At 36.7% G+C, this 12,124-nt stretch overlaps 1 protein-coding gene across 1 annotated transcript in view; it reads right to left on the bottom strand.

Moving 5' to 3' along the window:
* The window catches only part of LOC134224882 (protein jim lovell-like), a 114,047-nt gene that overhangs the window by 79,603 nt on the left and 22,320 nt on the right, over positions 1 to 12,124 (bottom strand). The window lies entirely within an intron of this gene.

Here is a 12,124-nt window from a genome sequence, read left to right as displayed (position 1 = left end):
CAAAAGACGAAACGAAGCAAGCAAGAAGGCAGTGACAGTGAATTTCAATTTTGTTCCCAGATTTTGCTTTTCGTTTTTCCACTAAAAAAAAGAAGTTTTCTCTTCTTAAAGATTCACGACTGCAGACTGTTTTGGACGCGGTGTCGCATGGTGGGGTAGCACTCCGGGCAGCAAACAGTGCACAGTCTCGCGGTCTTTAGTGGTCCCATTGGACGGAAAACTTTAATAATGTTTACCCTGATGAATGGTGACGCAGCGATGACGGATGTTGTTTTGGACTACCTGTGAACGTTTCGAGTTTTTCTTAGGGGAAAATCGATCGCTGAAGAGACTAATAACAATTTTGTTTGGACTCGAATTATTAGTTTTGGTCTAGTCATGAACTTTGGGTCATTCAATCGGACGACAATTGACTTTTCCCGTCAAAAATTGTATCTCGTTTGATTGTCTCAGTCGATTTTTTGGCTTAATTATGGTCAACCTTACCAAAGAACTCATATTTTTTTAAGTCTCTAACTATTTTTAAAATCGAAAACATCGAATCGATTGAGCGAAGTTTGAGTGATTTTTTACCGGAATAATACTTAAATAGTTCAAATTTTACGAACAAATATTACTCGGACTAGGACTCAAACATTTAATTATACAAAAACTCAAACATTGCAAAATTTTTGATGTTTGCTAAAAGGATAGTTTTTAAAATGGCAGATTTATTGATTATTGTTTAAATGCGAGGGGTGCGACACATCTAGATTGACGATTTGATAGCTATCAAGATCAAGGAAATTTTTTAGATCAGTGTACTTTCATCTGATTTTTTACGCTGCATCTTTTTTCGGAAAAGATGCGAAAATTTGCGGAGATTGATAGAACGATGCAAAATTTGTGCATGCGCTGCTGCAGCAGATGTCACATGATGTTAGTTTCCGGAGGAATTGTTAGTAAATTCGCGGAGAAATTCGAGAAATCGTTCCCGAATTGCCGGAGAAATAGTTGGAAAAGTGCCGGAGGAACTGTTAGCGGATCGCGGGAAAAATCGTTCGTGAATTGCCAGAAAAAATGTTGACGGATTGTCAGTAGCATTATTCACGGATTGCCAGCGGAGTTGGTCTAGAATTGCCAGAGGAATCGTTCCCAAATTGCGAGCGAATGATATTGTTCTAGAGTAATGCCGAAGATATTGTTCTAGATTGCCATAGGAATCGTCGCAAGATGCCGTAGATATCGTACCTGGATTGTAGGAGGAATCGTTCATGGATTGCCAGAGGAATCGTTCCTTGCCGAAAAAAACGTTTCTGATTTGCCGGAGGAACCGTTCGCAACTTGTCGAGGAACAATTTGTGGACTGACGGAGAAATCGTTCCTAGATTGTTGGAGGAATCGTTCATGGATTGCGAAAAAATCGATTCCAGATTACCGGAAGAATCGTTCGTGGGGAGCACTCCTAAGGGAATCCGGGAAAATTCGATCTGGGATCCAGGGATTAGTTCGAAAATCCAGAGTAGACTTCTTGTAAAACCAAGTGTAAATTCGTTTGGGAATCCAAGAATGATTCATTACAGAATTCCGGATAAATTCCATCGAGAACTCGGGGTAGATTTGTCCAAAAATTCAGAGAGGACTAATTTGGATATCCAGAATGGACTCATTTTTGAATACAGGAATGGTTTGCTGAAAAATCCATGGTGCCTTTCTTTGGGAATCCGGGAACGATTGCTACGAACAACTGCTCCAGCAATCAGAGAACGATTGCACCGACAATCCGCAAAATTTTCCTCCGGCATTTCACGAACGATTCATTCGTCAATTTGAGAACGATTCCTCCAGTAATCGACGAGAATTTTGAGAAAAATTCTGCTGACAATGCGTGAACGATTCCTCTGGATATTTACGAACGATCCCTCTGGAAATTTGAGACTGAATCCTCTGCTAATGCGGGAGCATATTTTCCGGCAAATTGACAAACGATTCCAGCGACAATCCGGAAGCGACTCCTTCGGCAATCGTCCAGTAATTCACGTACGATTCCTCCAGTAATTCTTAAATTATTCCTCCGGCAATTCGAGAACGATTCCTCCGGCAATTCGAGAATAATACCTCCGTCAATTTGGAAACGATTCTCCAGCGCGAAAGATTCCTCAGGCAATTCGAAAATGATACCTTCGGAAATCTTCGAACGATTCCTCCGGCAATCTGCGAACGATTTATTTTGCAATCTGCGAAAGATTCATTTGTAATTCGGGAACGATTCCTTCGGCATTTTGAAAGCGATTCCTTCCGCAATCTGCGAGCGATTTCAACGGCAATTCATGAATAATTCTCCTACAATACCATTCCAAAAACCATTCCTTCGGAAATTTACAACTCAGTCGATACTTTGGCATATTTATGCTCAACTTCCCCAAAGAACCCATATTTTTGAAGCCTCTAACTATTTTTAAAATGGAAAAAGTGCTGTTTTTTTAAGATTGGCCCGATTTTGAACAAACATCGGGTGAATTTTTCAGCCCGGTTTACATGTGCAGCATTTTTTCGGTTTTTGGCTTAATTATGGTCAACTTTACCAAAGAACTCATATTTTTTTGAAGCCTCTAACTATTTTTAAAATCGAAAACAAAAACCTGAAAAATTCATCCGATGTTCGTTGAAAATCGGGCCAATATTAAAAAAACAGCACTTTTTCGATTTTTGTTTTAGGTTTTAGAAATACTTAAGAGGCGTAAAAAAATGTGAGTTCCTTGGGAAAGTTGACCTTGAATAAGCCAAAGAATCGATTGAGCGAATATTTTTTTTTACGGGAAAGGTTTATAAGGGAACGAACGGTTCAAAATCCCGCCCCCATTTAAAATGTACGGGGACCAAAATCCTGCGGAAAATTTTCCCGAGGTGTAAGGTAGCCTTAAGACAGCTGACGATTTTTGTTTTCCTTGAGTTTTTGACAGATTCTGACCGGATTGACAGAACAATCCAAAAGAAATCGTTAAGCGCGGTTTACACCAGAAGTGAGTTGCCTTCAACTGCATACCCACTTTGTTTTGATTTCGATTGTCAGTACCACCCCCCTGGCGTCCTATACTATTACAAGGGGTTTGACAATAGCCACCATGTCCACGGACGGTAGCTCATTACCGTCCATTGTTATTGTACGAAAATAAACATAATGTGTTTTGTTTACTATTTGTTTTGGTTAAATCTGAAAATTGTTTTCAAAATAATTTGCAAGATTTACATCTCTGACCATGGGAATTATGTTATTTGATCATAAAATATAATAAACTTACGAATTGGAGGGAATCTACAGGTGATATCAAACGCTACACGAAATCATATTTCGTAACTTGTTCTCCCGCTCCGAATCAAACAAAAGATATTATTATTGTTTATACTGTGAGCATCACAGTTGAAATGGTCCGGGGATGCAAATCGAACGACATTCATTAGTGAAATTGAAATCAAATAAATGTTGTGCTGAAAGATGTTTTAGGATTATATTTACATGCCAATAATAGCTGGTATTATTTTTGACCAAATTGAAACAGTGTAGCCAACAATATTTTGGATGAAATCCAGTTGCTTGTAAAGGCACGATTCGGGAGAAGTACTTTTCAAAATGTATGCTGGACATATTCATGAAGATGTTGGCTACGCTGAGAAGCATCTCTTGCCACGGGGCTGGTCAGTACCATCGCTGAATGTCCTTATGGATAGGCTAATTCGAGAGCAATTCCTCTGGCAATTCACACATGTTTTTTTTCCGTGTTTTAAACCAAACTTCTGTATAAAGAATTATTTGAATTCGTTTCAAGAAACAAATAATGCAAAATCAAACATAGTTGCTCAAGTCCCGACGATTTGTAAGTCAGAATCCTGAGTTAAAATCGTGAATTCTTCGGAAATTTCGGAGAAATATTTTCAGAGTTTTGAAGCGAACTTTCTTCAGGAATTTATCAGATAAACTTCCGTTAACTGCATTAATTAGTCTGAAATTTGAGCGGAAAATCTTTTTTTTCAATTTTTGTTACAAGAATCTCTAGGAATTGATGCAGAAATTTTGACTAAATTTATGCGCAAATTATTCCGCAATTATTCAGGAGGAGTTCCTTTTACTATAATATCAGCTAAAATATCCCAAAGAATCTGCGGAAATTCCTCCGAAAAATTCTCCATTGCATCAAGAATTCATCAATTGCAGGGTTCGTACTTTTCGTTTCGGTGAGATGAAAACAAGCGGCAGCAAAATAAAATTTCCATTAAAAATTAGAAATTTTCCATAAACAATTAGGAAATTGCCAATAAAGAAATCAGGGTATGAGCAATAAATAAATATGAAATTTCCGCAAATAAAACAAAATTTCCATAAACAATTAAGAATTTTCCACAAAACAAAAATAAATAAGCACTTTTAGAAGCAAAAATAGCAATTATAAAAGGAGAATTTTCCATAAAGAAATGAAAATGTTCCACGAAAAAAATACAAAATTTCCATAAATAAATCAATATTAGCAATAAAACAATTACAACATTTTCCACAAAATATTTTTTTTTTCCATAGAAAATTAAAAATTTTCCACAAAATAATCAATAAAGAACAATAAAAAAATAAGAAAATTTCCATAAAAAAATACAAGAAAGCAATAAAGCTGAGGAAATTTTACATGAACTTTAAACGCTTTTAAAGAAGGGGTTATCTATGAAAAAAGCAGTATGATTGCTTTTTTATATTTCTTTATGGAAATTTTCTTATTTTCTTATTGCTCTTTATTGATTATTTTGTGGAAATTTTTTATTTTTTATGGAAAAAATATATTTATGTTGTGGAAAATTTTGTAGTTTTTTAATGCTAATACTGTTTTCTTTTTGGAAATTTTGTATTTTTTTCGTGGGACATTTTATTTTTTTTTATGGAAAATTCTATTATTTATTTTTGTTTTGTGGAAAATTTTTAATTGTTTATGGAAATTTTGCTTTATTTGTGGAAATTTTATTTTTATTTATTGCTCATACCCTGATTTCTTTATTGGAAGTTTTCTATTTTTTATGGGAATTTTCTAATTGTTTAGGGGGAGTATTTATTTTAGTCAAAACAAGCGATCTTCGGGACGAAGGTGAATCTTTTTTTGAAGACTGTGGCGAGAAAAATCTTTCGCTTGCTACTTTTTTTGTGTAATATAATCCTGAAAGAAAAACGAAATCGTGCCTACTTGGGGAGCATTCATAAATTACGTAACTCTTAGAGGATGAGTGGGGGTTTGAATGAAGTGTGACCATCCATACAAATTATTTATGTGTTTCATATAAAAAGTGTGACATAGAGGGAGGGGTGTTGAAAATGGTTGATTTTTGCGTCACGTAACTAATGGACCATCCCTTTATGAAATTCTTATGCTTCACTCATAACTCGCAAAAATTTTATAAAAAAAACATTCGCTAAAACTTATAAAAAAATTATGACCGCAACGGGATTCGAACCCACTATAGTCACACCACATGGACTGCTTATTCGGGATACGTTGTTTGTTCCATAAAGACTACTCTTGTTCAAATTGGTGAAGGTAAGAAGAGGATAAAAGAAGAGAGATAACGAGCAAATTAACTTTTCTCGGCACTGAAAAGAAGAAAGAGAGAAAAATAGTTATCTCTCATAAGGCAAAATGATTTCTCGGCGTGAGTGAGCATCCTTTACTTGTGTGCAGACTGCAGATTCATCCCAAAAATTCCTGTCATGCATTCTCCGGGAATTTTGCTGAAATTCTGCTGGCAATGTTTGCAGAAATCCACCTACACTTTAATCTGCTGCAGGAGTCGCTCCAATATTGTCTGCAGAAATTCTTTCGAGAACATCTGTGGAAATTCCCTCGGATATTCTTGCAAAAGTTTCCCTGGGGTTTATGCGCAAAATTCATTCATGCAAGCGGAAATTCCAACATGAATTCCTGCGAAAATCGCTTTGGAAATTTTTGCAGAAATAAGTTACTTCCTGCGGATTTTGGAGGATTTCTTAAAGAAATTACTATGATTATCGCTTCACGAATTCCTGAGGAAATCATAACATGAATTCCTGCGGAAATTTCTCTGGGAATCTCTGGAAATATTGTTCTGGGAATGTTTTCGTAAATTACTCCATGAATTTCTATGAGAACGGCTTTGGAAACTTCTGTAGCAATTACTTGGTGAGTTCCTGTGGTCAACCATCCGGAAATTCTTTCGTAAATACAAGGTGGCATTCATTTTAAGTTACGCACCGCCCCAAGAATTTTCGCGGAAATTCCTTAAAATTTCTATTAAGATGTTGCAGAAATCCTATTTTGGCTGTAGAAATTCATTTATTCAATTCTTCATACAATAATCCTTGTGAAAATTTCTTACAATGTTTCTTCGTAATTTTTATGTGGGTATTCCTGTAAAAAAACATCGAAGTTGAACGAAAATATCGTAAATAATCCTCCTGAAATCATTGCGTTTTATACCCGAAAAAACTTTTTAAAAATCTTTATTTTTTATTTTTGAAAGAATGTCTGAGGAAGCACTTAATAAAATTAAGGATCTGCATGATGAGAACCTGATGAGAAATCTTTCGAATAATGATATGATGCTATGTGGATCATCGTAAAAAAAAACAATCAGAAACTGACAAACATCTCGGAATTATGACGTTAAAAAATGGGTGTTCATGATCTTCATAAGGGCCCCACACACGCTCCGACGTGTTGTACAACTTTGACTCCGCCCCCAGGAAATTTGTTTCGGTCGGAGCCAAGTCGGAGCGTCTGTGGGCAAGTTGTATTGTCCAACAGTCGTGCAACTTGGTTACAGACGGTCCGACTAGGCTCCAACCAAAACCAATTTCCTGGAAGCGGAGTCAAAGTTGTACAACACATCGGAGCGTGTATGAGGCCTCATAGACATGGTTAAAATACTTCACTATTCCATTTACTTCCATTATATTCAATAGACATGTTGTGTATGCATTATGTGAATGGATGGATTAAAAATTACAACAATTGGCGTCACTCTTCTCATAACATTTGTTTACTGAATCCTCAAAGGTGTAATCCATGCCATTCAATAAATGCTTGAAAATATCCGAAAAATAATGTGAAAACGACTTCAAACGTGAATTTTGTTCTGCTAAAAAAATCATTTAAGGCTAATGAAAATGAAGACCATCAATTTCCTAAAAATTGTTTTTAGATATGGAGTTTTGTTTATTAAATTTTTATCTCAAACTAAATTCGCACCAAATCCGCGCGAAGTCCTGAAACCGTTATGTAAATCTGCGCCAATGTACGTTGCCTACGATGTAGGCTATCAACGTTTACACGGGTCAGCGACTGGTTCTCCCTGCTCAAAAGTCTAGCGGGTAATAAGAAGGATATTATTGATTTCCAACATAATTCCTACATGGTTCAATTCAACCAGAGGAAAAATTCTAACTGCCAGAGGCAATTGAAATGTATTAATAATAACTAAAAGCGTAACATAGCAAATAAGGATGATAGTGTTAAGAAAACACGGAACACCTAGTCTAAGAGATGAATGCATGTATATAGATAATTAGCAAATAAAATTAGTTCAAAAAAAAAAAAAAAAAAAAAAAAAAATTGATTTCCAACCAGATTTTCGGAGCAGCTTCCTCGCAATGATCGATATTTATATGCTCGAGGTATCTAAGCTATTGAAATAGCTTCCTAGCATCTTGATTCTGAGCAGAGAAGTCCAATATCTACACGGTTTGAGCCTCCATCAACCAGTACGTATTCAACGAGTCTCGAGCGAATGTTTCAGGCCATTGTACAACTTAATCAGATCTATACTAAAGTTGTAGCTGTAGTTCTCGTTGTAGAAAAGCCTTCGAACTAGAAGCCCTCCATACAATACATTTTGAAATGCTGCTTCTGAAGAGAGTTATTGGCAAACTACTAAATGATCGATCCCAAATTACTGAATGATCGAAATTATATTTGTACCGTCGACTGGGGGGAAGATGATCATTTTTAAGACAAAACATGCAATAACAATGTGTGTTTACATTATAAATCGAAACAAATATTTTCAAAACATGTACTGCTATACGTTGCAATAATCAACAACTTTAGTTTTCTGAAATGCATTCGCATTTATGAAAATAAATTAAATTATCACACATTTTTTGAGTAATCTGGTTTGGGGTGAAGTTGATCAAGACAGCTCTACTAAAATAATTATGACCTAGTAGTCAAAATACACTAGGTTATTTGTATGAATGTTGAATTTACTACGTAAAGAAGTCTACGAAGTCAATATTTGAAACGAAAATAGCGTCATTTATGACTATCTCTCTCTTTCTTTCATAAAATACATTTTCATGATTATAATCGAAAAACTCGGATTTCTACCTAGCGGTAACATTACTTGAACGGAGAATATTGTTGACTACCGTTTCATAAAAAAATTTGGCACTTTTGACTGACACATCAAATCTCGCTCAACTTTTCAAAAGGACCTAAGTAACATTTTTTTCATGAATTAATTTGAGTACTGCAATCAAAAGCTTTCATGTTGTTCTGTTGATTGCGCTATTCAAATTAATTCATGAAAAAAATGTTACTTAGGTCCTTTTGAAAAGTTAAGCGAGAAATGATCATCTTCACCTCAATGATCATCTTCCCCCCAGTTGACGGTACTAAACATCACCGCTCGTTTCTATCATTTGTCTGTTGCGATGTGCTAGTGCTCTGCTTCAGCAGCCCCTGACAGTTTCTTTTCAATTGTACTTCTGGCATACGAAACATTTTAGTTCAAGCGGGTAACGTTTAGTAAAGGTATATGCGATAGGCATAATGGAATGGACGTTAGTGATCATTTAAATTTCCCATTTTTTATATCATTCAAAAATGATATTTCTCTGAAAATGACATTTCCCCGAATACAGCATTGAAACTCAAGACATAGGGCTTAGAATAACAGAAGCTTCGATACTACCTTCCAGAGATGTCCTACACAGTTGGCAAAAAATCTGCTCTTTTATTTTTTACAATTTTAAACAATCAAATAAAATACATCTAGGATATTCGAGCTTTCGAAATATCACTTCAATCTGACAAAATGGTGCACGCCAGATACACGTGGGCGCGTGCACAGTAAATACACCGGCGTGTGTTACACACTGCCATAAAATCGGTGTCAATGAAAATTGTCAACAAGGAAGAATGGAAACATGAAAGAAAAATGAACAAAAACCGACATTCATGGACAGACATGGAAATAAAATAATATTCTATCATCGGAAAACTGAATACAGAATTCATTCGCCTGCAGTAAATGTTTTTGCGCGTTCAAATTGCTGATAGGACTAGGTATGAAAAACAGTTCAATGAAACGAGCCACCAAAAATATGTTATTTAGAACAAACAAGTTTGGGCAAAAATTAAATCGGTAAGTTTTTATTATTAATTTAATCTCAATTTGTATTGAAACATTTTTGGTTCATTAGTGTATGTGTAAACATTATGTAATGCAGCGGTCAATACACCTTCTAGTGGTTTTGAAAAAGACTTCTATAGCTGCTATTACATTATGGGCACTGCTAGAGGCTTCTAGGCACTGCCATCGGGCAGTTGTCGTATAAAATGATGGTCGTAATCAACTCTTGCTTGCATAATGATCAAATATGGTGCTATCGTAGGCGCGTGTGCATGGTTAAGTTGAAATAAAACAATTCAAAAACATCATTTGAATTACTACACATAAATCTGATAGGGTCATGCTGAAATTCCGCTGGCGTAGAGTTCTTGCTGGAGCGTTAATATTTATTTTTAAAATTTTCGTCACAAAAACAGTTTGAGCGATGGATCGTCGTCGTTCTAGGGTTTGTAGTCCAAGAAGTTGGCAATGTTCTTCATATGGTAGCAGGTTTGAAGCATTATTAAGATGGCTTGATTCACCTGCTCGTTGAAGTAATCATTTGTGTCATCCACACAAGTTGCCGTCTCAAGAGTTCGCCAGTCAATGGCAGAGATTGTATCACTCAAAGTAGTGTAATCGACGCGATGAAAATCCAGGCTATGTATATCCGCGACATCTTCGTATACCATTGGGATTTTCAGTTGAATGATGATCTCAAGAGCCGAATAGTTCAAATCGAGGTCGAGCAAGGTTCCGTAGCATTAAAAACAGAAGATTCACTTTTGATATTGTCGTTGACTAAAACCAAGTCAAGTATACGGCAATAGGGTTGATTTGCGTAAGGCCATTAAAAATGAATCTGTCTAACGAAATTGAACTAGAGGCCGGGAGATACGATTGCTTCACATCCAAAACCAGAAACGTATTTTGCGGAGCAGACCAAACCAGATTGAATTGATTGTAATTTTCAAGCTGAATTGACACGCCGAAATCATTCAAATCCAAAAGAATTGCCCGAATACTATCGACGTGATTATTAATATCAGTAACATTTGTTCACCGGTATGCCGGTAGGTAAAGAACTCCGATGCTAGCAATACCAATGGGGATATTAATCCTGATCAATAGTTGTTCGAGGATGTCACAGATTGGTGTACGATCTACACAACAACCTAAAGACGTCGATACGGCAATTGAGACACCTCAGCCATTTGATTTAGTGCTGTTTCATTATTTGCGATCATTTCGGAAACTGTATACGAGGTACTGAACAGGTGCGTAGACAGAAGGCGGTCATCAAGCCATGTCTTTGTAAGGACTATGACATCGTAGAATGCATCCGAGACAGTTCAGAAAAATATTGGCTAAGCTTTTAACCTTCTGATAGTACATTTTAAATTGATCTTCAGCTGAATCATTACACGCAAAAAAAGCGTTCATGAATTCGTGAACTAACGAGTTCACGGTGTATTTTTTCGTGAACAACAGTCACGTTTTCTGGAATGTTCTGGGAAACATGACTGGTGTTCCCTAATCCGTGAATTAAATCACGGTGTATTTTTGCTGGTTCACGAATTCGGGAACGCTTTTTTTGCATGTACTATTCCTGACAGGAAACTGGTGGACATCAAAGTTATCGGCGTCAGAAGATGTACTGCTGCAATGCGAGGGTGCATCAGGCAGAGGAATTGAAGAACAGTTAGGGTACTTGGCTTCGAGGAAATTTTCATATAATTATGCCTTATACCGGGTAAGCTCATCAACTCCTAACTGCAACTATACATGTTACTAATACTCGTTTTTTTTTAAATAGTTCCATTCGGGGAAATTATCTTAGTCACAATCGTTCATTTTATTTTGTTCCTAACATACATTGCCTGTTGTTCATTTAACCTAAAGTCCTTATGCCTACAGGGAATACCCTTTTACTTCTTGATAGTTCGACCGAAACGATATACTATGTTCCTGTTCCTTCGATTGAACAGGATGACTACTTGCTCCATCAGTGGCACGAACGAAAGCCTTCTCACTTTTTGTTGCTAATCTCTGCCTTCTCAATTGAGTGAGCTTGCAATTTGTAACCACCCACACCACACCGTTCTGCATTAGCCAATGCCAATAAGAAGAAGAATCTGTTCGGTCAAATGACTTATTCGGCAAATTACCCGTTTGGTCAAATGACTTTCGGCCAGATGGGTTTCGGCCTAATGGTTTGTTTAGCTTAGTGGCATTCGGCCACGGTTTGATGCGGTTTCGCTTAATCTCAACCATATGAACTCAACCATTATAATTTTCTGGTGACAAACAATATAAGGGCCTTTCTTGGCCTACCAGAAAATCGTTTTCAATGATGATAATTGATGCCAGTCTAGAATATCCCTATACAATGCCTTCATCTATAGAAAACATCACGAACAAAATTTTTCACCTTAAACGACTACCATATGGTTTAACTTCGCCCAGGCTGCTGATTGTAAGTTTGAAAAATTCCCCTCGTGACACGACCTTGCAGTTTACCGTCAGGTCGCCGGTTAACAGCAAAGTGCGAAAAAACTGCACAACCCGTTTCCGCCGCCTCCCCACGATGCCATTCACACCACCACAGTCACAAACACAGGTTGACGAACCAACAGCACCCGCCCGCACCCGTCCTTGTAGGGAGAAACCGAGCTTTTGGAAAGGAAGTGTAGCGGAAAATAATTACAACGAGTGTCGTTTGTATTTCTTTTCCAGTTGCTCC

This window comes from Armigeres subalbatus, chromosome 3 (assembly GCF_024139115.2).
Source record: "Armigeres subalbatus isolate Guangzhou_Male chromosome 3, GZ_Asu_2, whole genome shotgun sequence".
NCBI lineage: Eukaryota > Metazoa > Arthropoda > Insecta > Diptera > Culicidae > Armigeres > Armigeres subalbatus.
Note: the sequence above shows the minus strand (reverse complement) of the source record. Positions and strands in the feature narration are given on the sequence as shown.